The sequence below is a fragment of the Sander lucioperca genome, chromosome 7 (assembly GCF_008315115.2).
Source record: "Sander lucioperca isolate FBNREF2018 chromosome 7, SLUC_FBN_1.2, whole genome shotgun sequence".
NCBI lineage: Eukaryota > Metazoa > Chordata > Actinopteri > Perciformes > Percidae > Sander > Sander lucioperca.
The window spans coordinates 22,729,128-22,735,612 of NC_050179.1; positions in this window are offsets into that span (position 1 = coordinate 22,729,128).

Below are 6,485 nucleotides of genomic sequence, written 5' to 3' on the forward strand. Positions count from 1 at the left end.
CCCTCGAGATCAAACGTGACTTCAGAGTAAATCATGGTGGACGAAGAGGATGCAGTGGTGATAGTTTGTAGTTTGTTTTTAACCGGAAAAAAAACGTTATCACAGGTCGACGAGTTGGTCCTCCATCTCCGACGTCCACCGGACTTTCTGGTGCGCCGTGCCGCCGGCGCTTTCCTCGCCGCCTCGTCACCTCTCTTTCTGATTGGCTACACGCCACAGTCCACAGGCTGCGTGCTCGTTTGTCCCGTTTGGAGGAATCGGGCCAAAACAATCCAACATGTTGGATATCCCCGATTTGAGATGGGAGCGGTCCCGACGTCCTTCCGAGCAGACGAGAGCAGTCTTAACACACCACACACGGCAGGAATATCTGATCAGATTATTTTACCATAATCGGAGCATCCTTAAGATTGTCAGAAGGGGGGAATCAGGGCTAAAATCGGCCTAATTATCCTGCCGTGTGAACCAGGCTTTAGACTACAAGGCAAGTAAAGTCCAAGACAATGTCGACTGGGAATCTTGCCAGTCCAAATATGTCGACATGTTGGCCCAATTCTTGGAGCAATACCTGTCTGAGACCAACCAGGACTTTCCTCATGTGAAGGAGGAGATAGCGTGAGCCAATCTGACAACGAAACTTAAGGCAATAAGAGGGAAATACAGAAATTCAGTGGACACTGGACGCAGGAGCAGCCACGGAAGAGCGGTGCTCCTCTACTTCGAACTGTGCGAGCAGGATTGGGGTGGTTCCCCAGCACTACAACCATCGCCTCTGGCATCGAGACCGACGAACTGGAGGATTCCGTCGCTCCTTCCCCCGCCACATCATCTTCGTCCTTGGACGCCGAGTCTGAAGCAGAGGTTCAAGATGGTGATGGCAGTGTGGCCATCACCCCACAGTGAAGCAGAGGAGAGACCTGCTTCAGGTATGTATTTATTGTCATATCATTGTAGTGTATGTATTGTTAGCTTTGTTTCAATAAATGTGTATGTATCTGTGAAATTTAAGATCATACTTTATCAGAATAATTCATCCTGAAGGAAATGTCTGTCACAATAGTTCCGTCCATAGTGGGTAAACATACACATGAAAAAGTAGTGGTAATAGGCAAAAATGAAAAAGTAGATGAAGAGAAGTCACATCAGTCGTCCTCATGTGCTACAACAGTACGGCAACAGGGAATTGTTGTACAGTTTCCATTGGTAAAAAAAATGTCCTGTGTCTCTCAGATGTAGGCCTACATTTTGGGGAGATTAGCCTTCCAATGAAGCATGTTTTAATTTCTGTATTCCTATAGTCTGTTGTGAATCGTGACGTTTAGTGTTAAGTACTTGTTCATAGATTGATTATGCTGAGGGGCATATAGGCCATCATTAATCATGGTAATATCAAATGTGATTATTTTTGGATAGGTTTACTTCTGTAAATGAGCATGTTTTAATACATTTTCTTTGGTCTACTCTGTAAAGGCCAAACTGAAGGGACACCGACATGAACGGTTAAAGAGGAAGCTACCCGCTGAGGCCCAGTGGTTGAATGCCATTGAGGATGACAGAAATGTGAAGAACAAACTCGTGGAAATTATTGAGACCTCAGAAAAGCAGGCATCTGAGAATTTCTCTAAAATAACAAATACCCTGGATAGGCTAATATCATCAATTGCAGATGGGTTTGCTCTCCTGCGTCAAGTTGTGCAGCCACCGCCACCGCCACATTACAATATCCCATTTGAGGGAAGAGGTCCTTATGGACCAGTATATGCACACACTCCACCAATACACATACACTCCTATTTCCCAAATTCAGCACCAATTCAGCATTCATTCCCACCCAACTCGTCAGCTGACAACAGACCACCCAGTGCAGTGCCACTCAGCAGCATCAACATAACTGATTTGACACACACACACACACCTGTTGAGGCATGCAGGGTCAGTTTTCATATCCCCAAGCCCTAAAGGAAGATTAGCGATATTGAGATATAAAAAGTTTCAATTGATTGAAGTTTTTGCTAATTGGTACTGTATTTTGGGGACTTGTTTTTTTTAGTGTGAAATGTTACCCAGAGCAGTTCCAATATTTTTGTACCAAGGTTCTATATAGGTAGCCTTAAATTAAGGCCTCTTGACGTGTTTTTTACTTGAAAAGTGCCTATTGCTTGAACAGCAGTATTGAAGAGGCAGCTTATATGCACAACTTTTGTCAATTTGTGAATTCCTCTTGAAGTCTAAGTTTACTTGAAATATGCCTTTATTTATTATTTGACAATTTGCACTACAGATGCCACTTATTTGTACTACTATGCTTGTCTGATTTACTGGATTAATGACAAACAGGCAATTTGATTTTGTGTCTGTCAAGTGTCAGATCTCTTCAGAAGTAAAATGTCTGAAAAATGAAGACGTGTGTCTGTGTTTATTCAATATGGGTCAAACCAGATCAACCTATTATAGAAAGTGTTCACACAGGACCATATAGAATTTCTTATTCTTTATGTGGATAATGGTATTCTACCAAACAACTAACATTTACACTTGGCAATGTCAATACATTACATCCAAGTGACTTGTAAACATGTACAATGTAAAGAACAGAAAACTGTAAACATATTTGCTTTAATATGTTGTAAATTTAAATGCTTAACACCTTGAAATGTAGCCAAAATATACTGCCTAAGTACTAGCATGTAAGGAGCACACAGTTTTTAGGTCTGTGATGAACATAGGCAAAATATTGTGAACTATGACAATAATAACTTTAAACTTTGAGATGTCATACAATGTCATACTGTCTGATACCCCACACACAATGGAGAGAAGAGTGTCGCTTTTATGGATCCAGGAATTGCGTGAGGATTCTCCTGACCCTCTTCCCTTCTGATGTCATGCAGTCTCCTCTGGTAGCTGGTTGTGTGTCTGGCTGGTTTTCCCTGCCGTATTGAATTGCCTCAGCAACACTGTTGTTGTCTACCGTGTCCTTGGAAGCCTCACAGTAATTGTGCAGCATGAAACATGCATAAATTACATAGGGAAGATCAGCCAGATTAATGTCCATGGCCCTTCTCAGGGCTCCGAACCGGGCTTTTAGTCTCCCAAACGCACATTCTATCACCATCCTTGCTCGGCACAAAGATAGTCCAAAGTACTGCTCCTGGGCAGTGCTTCCCCCATTAACATATTCCTTCATAAGATTTGGGAGCAGTGGATATGCAGGGTCGCCTAGTATGTAAACCAGTATGGGCTCTTCATCTTCAATGATTTGCCTTGGACAGGGAGGGATGCTTCTATCTTTCAAGGATGTGTTTAGTGTGGAGTTGGCAAAAATACGGGCGTCGTGCACGCTTCCCAGGCCATTTCACTACCACGTCCATGAAGGCATATTTATAATCGCAGGTGGCTTGAATGTTTAGGGTAAACCTCCCTTTCCTATTGATGTAATCAGTGGAATTGGCTGGTGGTTGCTTTATCTCTACATGCGTCCCATCCACAGCCCTAGGCACTGAGGGAGGCCATGATGAGCTTCAAATCCCTGCACAAGTTGCTGGACAGCCGCTTTGGTTTTTGGCAGTGTTATATATTTTGGACCCAAGTGGACAGTAATCGTTCTACAAACCTTTCTGATTATTATTGAAACAGCCGATCTAGACAGACCGAATGCGTTTGCCGTTTTACGAAGTCTACCCTCATCAGCCAAATAGTACAGGGTGAGGACAACTTTTTTCTCAACGCTGACTGGCGACCGCATAACAGTAGTCTGACCTTCTATGGTGGACTCCTTCGCCTCTGCTCCTCCATATAGTAGAGCAGTTGTTGCAAATGCAAACAGGCCAAAAGCGTTTGCACAAAAGTAAAAATTAGTAGTACCTTAACAGCATCCATGATAATCCTGATTTACGATGATCAGTAGCCAAACAAACTGTAAACATAGGGCGCTTACATGACGCATTTTCTGGCGCATAATGTGACGTTTGAGAACCTAAAACCCCGTTTCTCCCAGTTGACACGGCAACACATAACTGGCGTCATCATAAATCTCCACTTTGGCCGTAGTTTTTAGAAATAATCGTTTTCTGTGATAAAAACGGGGTTTTCGTGTAAATGAGAGGCCAAACCACAGGAAAATATCTGCGTCTTCCCTTCGTGTAAACTATAAAATCTAACATTACAGCTGCCGCTATTTTTGAGTCATCGGTTTCCTTTAGCCAATGATCAGTCAGAAGTGGAGTTACTTTTTTTATAAGCTGATATTCAATTGTCAAGCAATCTTGTATCTGAACATGAATAATCTTCTCCATGATCTTGCTGAGCGCAGGGAGAATGCTTATCGGTCTGCTATTAGGCCCATTAAAAGGTAACTTGTTATCCTTAATCAATGTTTCCCTCCTTCCACAACAATCTCTTAACTTCTCTAGCTTCTATATGGTTGAATAGAATTATAAAAAAAATAAAAAAGTCATAGTATAGTATGTCGAAACACACACACACACACATACACACACCCTCTCTCTTATCTCTGGATGTTTCCTCTCTTCTCTGAATAATGTGTGTATGAAGACACGTCAGCCTCTGGTTTTAGAGTCGTGTAAAGGACATTGATTACTGGATAGAGAGCTGATGCTGCAAAGTTTCCTCCGATGATGAGATAAAGAAGTCATGTTTGATAAAAAAAAGAATAAGATCAGCTGCTGATCATCAGGACTTTTAGCGTGTATAGAGCCAGCATATCTCCACCAAACTCCATGTAAATAATCAGTACTTTTAGCGTGTATAGAGCCAGCATATTTCCACCAGACTCAATGTAAATAATCAGGACTTTTAGCGTGTATAGAGCCAGCATATTTCCACCAAACTCCATGTAAATAATCAGTACTTTTAGCGTGTATAGAGCCAGCATATTTCCACCAGACTCCATGTAAATAATCAGTACTTTTAGTGTGTATAGAGCCAGCATATTTCCACCAGACTCCATGTAAATAATCAGGACTTTTAGCGTGTATAGAGCCAGCATATTTCCACCAGACTCCATGTAAATAATCAGGACTTTTAGCGTGTATAGAGCCAGCATATCTCCACATGTAAATGGGTGAATTAAGGGTTTATTTCAACCAAACCAGAGTGGTGATTGTTGGAACAGTGGAAAGATGAACCATTTTTATTTAGTTTCTGTCCACTTTGAATGAAGTGTGTTTTACGATGATAAAGTCCTGATTATTTACATGGAGTCTGGTGGGTTTGGTGATTGTGATTTCAGGGCTGTTTCATGTTAAACTAAAAGGATTTACCGGCTCTCTCCCGGTGAGCGAGGCTACAGGTGAGTGGAATGGGACGCGTCCCTCATTGTGTTAGGAGAGAGGAAACTCTGCATATGAATCCCCCAGCAGGCCTGAGTGACGTCACACAGCCCTGACAGCTGAACCTGAGGACACGGAGAGGAGCGCAGCTTTCAGCTCACACACACACTTAATATGCATATATGATCATTTCATCATTGGCTTTAATACAGCCTGGTATACACTGGCTTTAATACAGCCTGGTATACACTGGCTTTAATACAGCCCGGTATACACTGGCTTTAATACAGCCTGGTATACACTGGCTTTAAAACAAGGGATGGGACACATTCATGCAGAGAACACGGTAACCCTTCCTTTTACAGTTCCCTATATTTACCTGGTATTTACATGGTAATAATATTACATTATTAGGTAACTACCACTGGTAAAAAGTAGGTAATTATAGAGAAACTACAGCTGAAGTACGATGTTAGACCTAAGGTATTACTTATTAATTCAACAAAGTACTATGTAGTTCTGACTGGTTTAGGATGGTAATAACTCAGATAAAAGTGTGTACTTCCTGAGAAAATAAGCAATAAACCTTAGAAATACCCCCTCAATTACCCAGCAATAAAAGGTACCAATTTATGTATCCCGGGTTTATTTAGTAACAGCCACGTCACACAGCCCTGACAGCTGATCTAATGGAAGATAACTGGATCCATCAGCATGTTTCCACTGGGACGGTTGGTCACACTGGGAAGAAACCTCACAGGCTCACACTCAGTGTACTTCAAAATAAAGGCAAGCAAGATAAACATTAGGCAAAAATCATGCATGACAAAATATAAGATGAATATATGATATGGAGGTATTACATACATGGAAACATGTAAGATTAGATAAAAAACAAGGTAAAAACTAGATGAAGTAGTTTTATCTTGGTGGCCTAAAGGTTAGAGAAGAGAGCTTGGCACCGGGAGGTCGTTGGTTCAATCCCCAGACCGACAGGATAAAATCTGGTTGGGGAGATTGAAAGAGCAGCGCGTGTCCCTCCCTCATTACCACTGAGGTGCCCTTGAGCAAGGCCCTTAACCCCAGCCGCTTCAGTGGAGCTGCTCAGTGGCCAGCAGATCAGACTGTGGTAGTACTGGGCAGCTTCCAGTATGAATGTGATCAGATCAGACTGTGGTAGTACTGGGCAGCTTC